Raw genomic sequence first — 9,497 nt, forward strand, 5'->3', positions numbered from 1 at the left:
CAGCAGTGCCCTCCTCTCCCATACCAAGCAAAGCACGCTGAGTTGGCCATTTAGTGCTGAGGTTTTCCTGTTAACGTGCAGCAGAAACCAAACTAACCAGTGTTAGGGGGCTTATTCCTTCACGCACTTACTTCCCTGGTCCTTCTCACATGAACAGAGAGCAACAATACCCGAAGTCCAAAGGTGCAAACAATTCAATGTTTATTGGGGTGAACTTCCAGCAAGCATGATTCCAGTTTCCTTCCTTAGTGTCTCCCTTCCCAGCTCTGACACCACAGAGCCTTACCTGTGTCCCCGTTCCTATTCCCTGCCTTAGCAAAATATGATTCCAATTTCCCCATCCCTGTTCCCATTCCCCACCCCCCTCTTCCTGATTGACTGCAGACTATATAGTAAAACTTGAGTTCTGCTTAGCTATACCTTAACCAATCATTTTCCTGAAATTTAACTAACCAATCCTAACATATTGTAACATGATTATTTAACCAATTATATCCCACCACCTTAATTAGTTTACACCCAGCAAAATTAATTATACAGAAGACAGAAACAATCACAGAACCAGACAGAGATTATACAGACAAACAATAGGGAAATGAGGACTACAATGATAGTTTGATAGCATCCTGTCTGGCAAGAACTCACTTATCAATAGCTGGGATGGGATGTAAAATCCTCATTTCTGTGTTTGTTCTAAGTTTCCTTTTACATCTTCTAGGCACTTCCCTTTCTCTGGAGGCGATAGGCATTATCAGGACAGGATTGTATTCCCAACAGCCCAATAGCACCTTATTTCAGTGTGACTAGTTTGGAATGTAAAGATGTGACCATACGCTTCCCAGCTTATGGCTGCCTCTGCTGCTTAGCCAATGGCCTTAGCCTAAGAACAGGGCCTCAGACTGTCACAGTAAGAGAAGGCTCTTACACTGGCAGACAGTGATTTTGATTCTTTCTTTTATACCTCTATAACTAGCTAAGTGATAAGAATACACCTAAATTCTTAGAGTATAGGCCTTTACAGACAGGCCTGAATATCTACATCCTAACAACCACCCCCACATCCAATTCTCTGGGATGATCACTTTACCCCTCCCCGCATCGCGTGGCTGGTATCAGGGAAGATCCCTGCTAGCCAAACGCGAACATCTCAGTGCCTTTGAGTTCCTGCTGTGTCCCTTCTGGTTCCAGCAGCCTGGTTTAACCCTTTCTCCACGCCCTGCAGCTGCTCACTTTATTGTGCTTGGACAAATGTACTAGTTGTCTTCAGGCAGGGAACTGGCCAACATGGGAGAGAGAATGCATAAGAAAATCTCCCTGGGACCCGAGGAATAGCCATCCCACACCCTGTAATTCCTTTCTTTGCCACTAGGGGAGGGCAGAGTGGCTGCACAGGTGGGAAGGAGTTAAAGCAGAAGCCCGGCAGTGGAAAATTCAACTTTTAAAGGGAAGTGTGCAAATGGATCATGCCCACTGGGATGAGTTTCCCCCCAGCCTACTTGTAACTTGGGAGAGCAATTTGGACGGGGAGGACAGAAATTGGGTAGACACACTGGTTAAAAAACAACACACAATAGCATCTTCAGGTAAATGTGTTACCTTTTGATCTTAAAATTGTCCACGTTATTTGCAGAGAGCTAATTTGGGATTGGTAAAATCCTGGAGACTGGAGCCATGGCGGAAGGGGGTGGCAAAGCGGAGATTGTTTGGAAGAGAAGCAGTGACATTTGTCTTCCTGCTGTCCCCAAGCAGGTAAAGGAATCCTTTGAAGGGCCAAAGAAAGGCCATTTCTGATGCAACCACATTCAACTGTCCAGGGAAAGGCCATCAAGGTGCTGTACATAATATCCACACCAAAATAAAATCAAGGAGGGGATTGTGGTTTACAATCACACTGGTGAGTCACTGCAGAGTGAGTGGAAGAATAACTGTGCTGCTAACTCTCCTTCCTGTGCCTGTGACCCTGAGACTGCCTGAAAAGCTCAGAGGAGAAGTATCACTTAGCCAAATTTAACTGCCCCTCACAACACACAGAGATCTAAATCCCAACCTCTGCCCCCAACACAGAGCTTTGCTACCATTGTCCTTCCACTCAGTATATTGTAAAGAGCAGGTGAAGAACAGGCCACTGTTCTACATGGGCATCTAGAAACTTAAAAGAAGAGGGCAGAATTTGTCTGTGCAACTATCTAGGTGTGGGAACTCAAGAAGCCACCAACAGCTTCTGATGCTCTTAAATTATCAGAAAGATTAAAGGGCCTTCTATGTTCTCTCCTCAAGAAGTCACATGAGTTTGATGCATTTGCCCACTCTATTAATTTCAATACATTCCTAAATACTTATTCCACATAAGATTGGGGTTTTTAAAAATTCTTCTTTCAGAAAGGCAGTGTTGCCCAGTGGCTAAGGCACTAGACTGAAATTCAGGAAACCTGGGTTAGGAATATAGGAGCACAGGAATTGCTGGACTGGCTCAGTCTCCTGTCAACAGCAGTGGCCAGTATCAGATGCTGAAGAAGAAGCTGTAAGAACCTCTCAGGAGGAGATGTGGAGTAATATTAGGTCTCTTCCTGGTCTCTAGTAATTAGAGATTGCCTTAAGCCCTGAAGCAGGAGGATTAATGTCTCTGCCACAATTTTTGTTATTAATTATAATTCTGAATATTCTTGTTATCTGCTGAAACAGCTAGTCACCTTTTCAATCTTGCTATCTTCTTGGTCTCAACAATATCCTGTGGCAGTGAGTTCCACAGGTTAATCCTGAATTGTGCAAAAAAAGTATTTCCTGTTATGAGTTCTGAATTTCCCACCTCCCAGTTTCACTGACTGTTCCCTTTTCCTTCCTAGGAGACAGGGAGAACAACAGCTGCTGACCTCCCTTCTGTAGACCACTCAGTATTTTATAAGCTTCCACCCTGTCCCCTCCTTCCCATCCCCTCTCTAAGGTAACAATCCCCCATCTTTTAAAACTCTCTTCATAGAAGATTTTTTTCCAACCTCTGGATTTTTCTCATTGCCCTTCTCTGCTGCACATGGTATCCAGATGAGGCCACACCACTGACTGGTAGGAAGGCACTATCATAGTCCTTGGAGTATTCTCTATCCCATTTCTTATGCATTCCAACATTTTTTTTGCTTGTTTGACTGCAGCTGCGTGCTGAGCAGGGGTTTCACTGTGCTGTCTGTATTGACGCCCAGGTCCCTTTCCTGAGCTGACACAGCTAATTTAGACCCCAGTATGGTGCAGGAGTGGTTTAACTTTCCCCCTCCAGCATGCATTGCTTTGCATTTGTCAACAGCATCTGTAGTGATCTCTTTTGCAGGACTTTGTCAAAGGCCTTTGTGAAGTCTGAAGTTTGGATTCCATTTCTGGCTCAGCTACTTACCTGCTTGGGAGTTGGGCAAGTCACGTCACATCTCACCTGCCCTTTGATAGTTGTTTGTTTAGGCAGGTTTTCCAAACCTCGAATCATTCTTGTAGCTCTTCTCCACCCTTCTCACCATCCCTTCTGATCTTTAAATATTCATGGTAAATAGGCCTAATGGCCTGTGATGGGATATTAGATGGGGTGGGATCTGAGTTACCCAGGAAAGAATTTTCTGTAGTATCTGGCTGGTGAATCTTGCCCATATGCTCAGGGTTTAGCTGATCACCAGATTTGGGGTTGGGAAAGAATTTTCCTCCAGGGCAGATTGGAAGAGGCCCTGGAGGTTTTTCGCCTTCCTCTGTAGCATGGGGCACAGGTCACTTGCTGGAGGATTCTCTTGAAGTCTTTAAACCATGATTTGAGGACTTCAATAGCTCAGACATAGGTGAGGTTTTTCAGGAGTGGGTGGGTGAGATTCTGTGGCCTGCGTTGTGCAGGAGGTCAGACTAGATGATCATAATGGTCCATTCTGACCTTAGTATCTATGAATCTGTGTGTGGACAGCGGACTCCAACAGCTGTACAGAAAGAGCAGGTTAGCCATAGCTGTACAGCCATGAGCCAAGAGCGAGGGACAGTTTTTCTCTCAGCTTCAGTGTTTCAAGTATGGTGTCAGTTTTGGATTTGCTGCAAGGTGGTGTCCCACCATAAGTTTCCTTTCACAAGCTCTACTCTATGTATAAGAAGTACATGCCTGCCCAACAAGCATGACTGGACCCTAGACTTTTCTGCAAGGCACTATTTAAAAAGCCTAGCTTTTGAGTGAAAATGATTACAAATTGAGGTTCACCGAGGTGTTTTTTAGACCTGGCATGTTTGCAGAGTCTGAGCAGATAATGAAGTCTGATCCAGACCATCTGGCAGCACTAGTTAAACAAGTCACTCACAGAAGTAGCTGCAGTAGCTGGAAAAGTTCAGCCGTGTTCTCTCTCTGGGATTAAGTTGAAAAACAAAATAAATGTCTCTCAAAGGATATCCTGAAACACTGAAGGGAAACATTGATTTAAAAGGTTTCATAGTAGCAGCCATGTAGTCTGCATCCAATGAAGTGAGCTGTAGCTCACAAAAGCTTATGCTCAAATAAATTAGTTAGTCTCTAAGGTGCCACAAGTCCTCCTTTTCTTTTTATTGATTTAAAACTAGCTGCAGGCCCGTGCAGTCACATGGGTTTGATTTGTAAAGAAGTGAGTAGAAAAAGCTGAAAATGTCTGAGAAATTAAACACTGGATAACAGCTGCAAATCCCAGTGATTATTGAACTTTATAAACAAAAGGAGAACTCGCAACCATGTTTGTAGCTCTTTCCATTGCTTCACACGCACTCCGGCAGTCTAGGCTTCCAAGTGACACGCAGACTGAATGACGATCCTGGGATCTTATTATAGAGATGTCCCTTTGGGCCAAAGTGCTTGTCTGTGTTTAGTGGAGTCATGGACTAGAAAGTAACTAAACGTAACAGTGTGTCAGTGTCAGGTTCAGGATATTCAGGGCAGGTCTATGCTTAAAATGCTGCATCGGCGCAGCTGCACTGCTGTAGCACTTAAGTGAAGGTGCTTCTATACCCGAAAGGCAGTAGCTCTGTTGACAGGAGAAGCTCTCCTGCCGCCATAGTGCTGTCTACACGGGCGATTGGTTCGGCATAACTGCATCACCCAGGAGAGTGAAATCAGGGGTGTGAGTGATGTAGTTATGCCACTATAGGTCTGTAGTGTAGACCTGGCCTCAGTTAACCCTTTATCGATCTGTACAAAAAGAAAGCTAAGAAGAGAGACATGGAGAAGGTGGTGAGACACTCAAAAGCAAGAAAGTGGATTGAGGGGAAACCCTCTGAGGCCTTGCTATTCTGTGAAACACAGACCTGCAATAATGCGATGGGTCGGGTTAAAACCTCATTGAAACTGATGGGTGTGAATGCACCGTTATTTAAGACAGCTGTAGGAGACAGTTATGGAGCCCCACCTAAAACAAGGCACAGTGGAGTCCGCCCAGTAACTAGCGCTGTGTGGGCAGGGCGTTCCACGGGCTGTTGTTTGACCATGTGTTAGTGTGTGTGTGTGAGGGTGAGACAAGCTGAGGTGTCTTCGGCATAAGACAGTCCCCAGGTGTGAGTGTGAGGGGGGAGGAGTGTGAGTGCGAGGGGGGAGGAGTTGGTGGGAAAAATCACCAAAGTGGCATCCCAAAGTCCTTAAACACTAAGAAAACTATCACTAATGCTAAACTACCACAAAACCAGGTATATGCTAACTAGGAGCAAGAATACGTTTGGAAAGTGCGTCACAAGGGATGAGAGAACGGCAGAAGCTCCGACTCGGACCATGTGGCAGTGAGAAGGAACTGAAGGCGTGGCCAGTTGGCCCCACCCCTCGGTCGAAACCGTGAGGCGGTACAAGGGCGCATGCGCAGACCAACGGACACGACTACTTTGAACAGCTCCGGCTCCGGGCACGTGGCTCGTACCCCTCCAGTGGACTACAATAGGGACCATCACTCGAAGAAGAAGCAGAGAAAGGAAGCGAAGCAGCAGCAGTGAGAACGGGGAGGCCCTGTGTCAGAGACCAGGACATGGGCGGATGTGCCTAGTGGTTGGAACAGGAGTCAATGGGCAGGAAGAGGAGCCCAAGGTCAGAACTGGAGTCAGAGGCCAGATGTCAGAGCTGAAGTCAGAAATTGGAGCCGACGGTCAGGACCAGGTTACCCGCAAAGCAGAGCTGGGTGTGAGGCAGGGGCAGGGCTGGGAACAAACAGGCACAGGAGACAGCACCAGCACTGGGCAAACGCTAGTGTGAGCAGCTGCTGGGTTTAAGAGCACAGCCTGCTAGCTTCCTCCGCCAGTCAGATGGGGCCCGCTGTCAGGCGGTCCAGCGGATGCAGCTCCTTAGGCTGTCAGGAGCCTGAGCCACCCCAGCTGCAGGGCCTTAGTCCTGACATCCTGGGAGGAGCCCAGAGAGAAGTCCTGGCTCAGGGTTGCTGGCTGAAAGCAGCTTGGGCCTGTGAACAAGAACCCTGTCTTCAGTTACTTTGGTTCCTTCTGTGGGCAGGGTCTGTGGCTTGTAAATTAACCCGTTTGCTGGCTGTTCAGGTCACAAGGGGTCACACCCAAATGTGCTCCTGAAAGGGCTCTGAAAGGGTGAAAATGTGGGCGCAGCAGCATGTCCGGCTAGCAGAAGTCGGGCGGCCTGTGGGCCAGGTCTACACGGACAAGCTTACAGCCAGAGGTGATGTGTAGGGGGAGGAATAGGGGGTCAAGTGCCCCCCAGATTGGCACAGTGGAGTGGCCTGCTGGGGGCAGAGAGGGAGAAGGGTTCTGTCCTTCTCTCCCTCTGCCTGTCCGGGGCACGTTCTCCGCTCTCCCTGGCAGCTGGCCGGGGCGTGGGCCAGAGCCACTTCTGCCTGAGAGAGCCTGGCAGGGAGGCAGTGGGGCATGCTTCCTGCCTGGGCTCAGCTGCCAGGGACAGGGGCCAAGTGAGCTGTAAATATGCCGGGGGAGAGGGGGCTCCGGCATGCTCGGGCCCTGACCCCAGCAGCTGAGCCCAGGCAGGGAGTGAGCTGCCGCTGCCTCCCAGCCAGGCTCTCTCAGGCAGAAGCAGCTCCCTCCTGCTCTTGCTCTGCTGCCAGGATAGTGGCCAAATGTGTGTGTGGGGGGAGGGAGGTTCAGGGAGAGAAGGACAGTGGGGGAAGCAAAAGTGGACGGAAATCTGGGAGGCAGTGACCATGAGTTGGTTGAGTTCAGGATCCTGACACAGGGAAAAAAGGTAAGCAGCAGGATACGGACCCTGGACTTCAGGAAAACAGACTTCGACTCCCTCAGGGAGCGGATGGGTAGGATCCCCTGGGGGACTAACATGAAGGGGAAAGGAGTCCAGGAGAGCTGGCTGTATTTCAAGGAATCCCTGTTGAGGTTACAGGGACAAACCATCCCGATGAGTTGAAAGAATAGTAAATATGGCAGGCGACCAGCTTGGCTTAATGGTGAAATCCTAGCGGATCTTAAACATAAAAAAGAAGCTTACAAGAAGTGGAAGGTTGGACATATGACCAGGGAAGAGTATAAAAATATTGCTCGGGCATGTAGGAATGAAATCAGGAGGGCCAAATCGCACCTGGAGCTGCAGCTAGCAAGAGATGTCAAGAGTAACAAGAAGGGTTTCTTCAGGTATGTTGGCAACAAGAAGAAAGCCAAGGAAAGTGTGGGCCCCTTACTGAATGAGGGAGGCAACCTAGTGACAGAGGATGTGGAAAAAGCTAATGTGCTCAATGCTTTTTTTTTGCCTCTGTCTTCGCTAACAAGGACAGCTCCCAGACTGCGGCGCTGGGCATCACATCATGGGGAGTAGATGGCCAGCCCTCTGTGGAGAAAGAGGTGGTTAGGGACTATTTAGAAAAGCTGGACGTGCACAAGTCCATGGGGCCGGACGAGTTGCATCCGAGAGTGCTAAAGGAATTGGCGGATGTGATTGCAGAGCCATTGGCCATTATCTTTGAAAACTCGTGGCGAACGGGGGAAGTCCCAGATGACTGGAAAAAGGCTAATGTAGTGCCAATCTTTAAAAAAGGGAAGAAGGAGGATCCTGGGAACTACAGGCCAGTCAGCCTCACCTCAGTTCCCGGAAAAATCATGGAGCAGGTCCTCAAGGAATCAATCCTGAAGCACTTACACGAGAGGAAAGTGATCAGGAACAGTCAGCATGGATTCACCAAGGGTAGGTCATGCCTGACTAATCTAATCGCCTTCTATGATGAGATTACTGGTTCTGTGGATGAAGGGAAAGCGGTGGATGTATTGTTTCTTGACTTTAGCAAAGCTTTTGACACGGTCTCCCACAGTATTCTTGTCAGCAAGTTAAAGAAGTATGGGCTGGATGAATGCACTATAAGGTGGATGGAAAGTTGGCTAGATTGTCGGGCTCAACGGGTAGTGATCAATGGCTCCATGTCTAGTTGGCAGCCGGTGTCAAGTGGAGTGCCCCAGGGGTCGGTCCTGGGGCCGGTTTTGTTCAATATCTTCATAAATGATCTGGAGGATGGTGTGGATTGCACTCTCAGCAAATTTGCGGATGATACTAAACTGGGAGGAGTGGTAGATACGCTGGAGGGCAGGGATAGGATACAGAGGGACCTAGAGAAATTGGAGGATTGGGCCAAAAGAAATCTGATGAGATTCAATAAGGATAAGTGCAGGGTCCTGCACTTAGGACGGAAGAACCCAAAGAGGATGGCTCTAGACTATTCTCAGTGGTAGAAGAGGACAGGACAAGGAGTAATGGTCTCAAGTTGCAGTGGGGGAGGTTTAGGTTGGATATTAGGAAAAACTTTTTCACTAGGAGGGTGGTGAAACACTGGAATGCGTTACCTAGGGAGGTGGTGGAATCTCCTTCCTTAGAAGTTTTTAAGGTCAGGCTTGACAAAGCCCTGGCTGGGATGATTTGATTGGGGATTGGTCCTGCTTTGAGCAGGGGGTCGGACTAGATGACCTCCTGAGGTCCCTTCCATCCCTGATATTCTATGATTCTATGATTCCCCCCCTCCCCCCCGCAGGTAACATCGGGTGGGGGGAGCGCTGTGGCCCTGGGCTGGGTGCAGGACAGGAGGGGCCACTGGGCAGGGGAGACACTTGGGCAGTTCTGTGTCCTCCCCTTTAGCTTGTTCCCTCCCAGTATGGGGAGGCACCAGTCGTCTATAGGAGCGGCACAGCTGTACCATTGCCCCTGCGCTGCTGTAAGCTCGCTCGTGGAGCCGCTCCACGTCAACGGCAGAGAGCGCTTCTGTCAACAGCATCAAACCGGCTGGACGCGCGGCAGCAGCATTCTCGGCACCCTTTTCACACCTGTGAGCAACATCACATAAGTGCTGGTGTAGACATGGCCCTAGAGAAGAAGATTCATTTCATCATGGGGGTAGGCATGAAACCCCAGTTCCACCCTGAGATTGGGGTGTGGATCTCTCCAGTGCCCCAGTAAAGGGTCTGTGGTAGAGCTGTGAGGCTGGGCTCTCTTCACATGAGGGGCCATTCTTGGCTAAGCCAGCCAAGGGAGGGTCACGTTTTTGGGGAAGCCCATGTTAACGTTGTGGCAGCAT

Source organism: Chelonia mydas, chromosome 6 (genome assembly GCF_015237465.2).
Source record: "Chelonia mydas isolate rCheMyd1 chromosome 6, rCheMyd1.pri.v2, whole genome shotgun sequence".
NCBI lineage: Eukaryota > Metazoa > Chordata > Testudines > Cheloniidae > Chelonia > Chelonia mydas.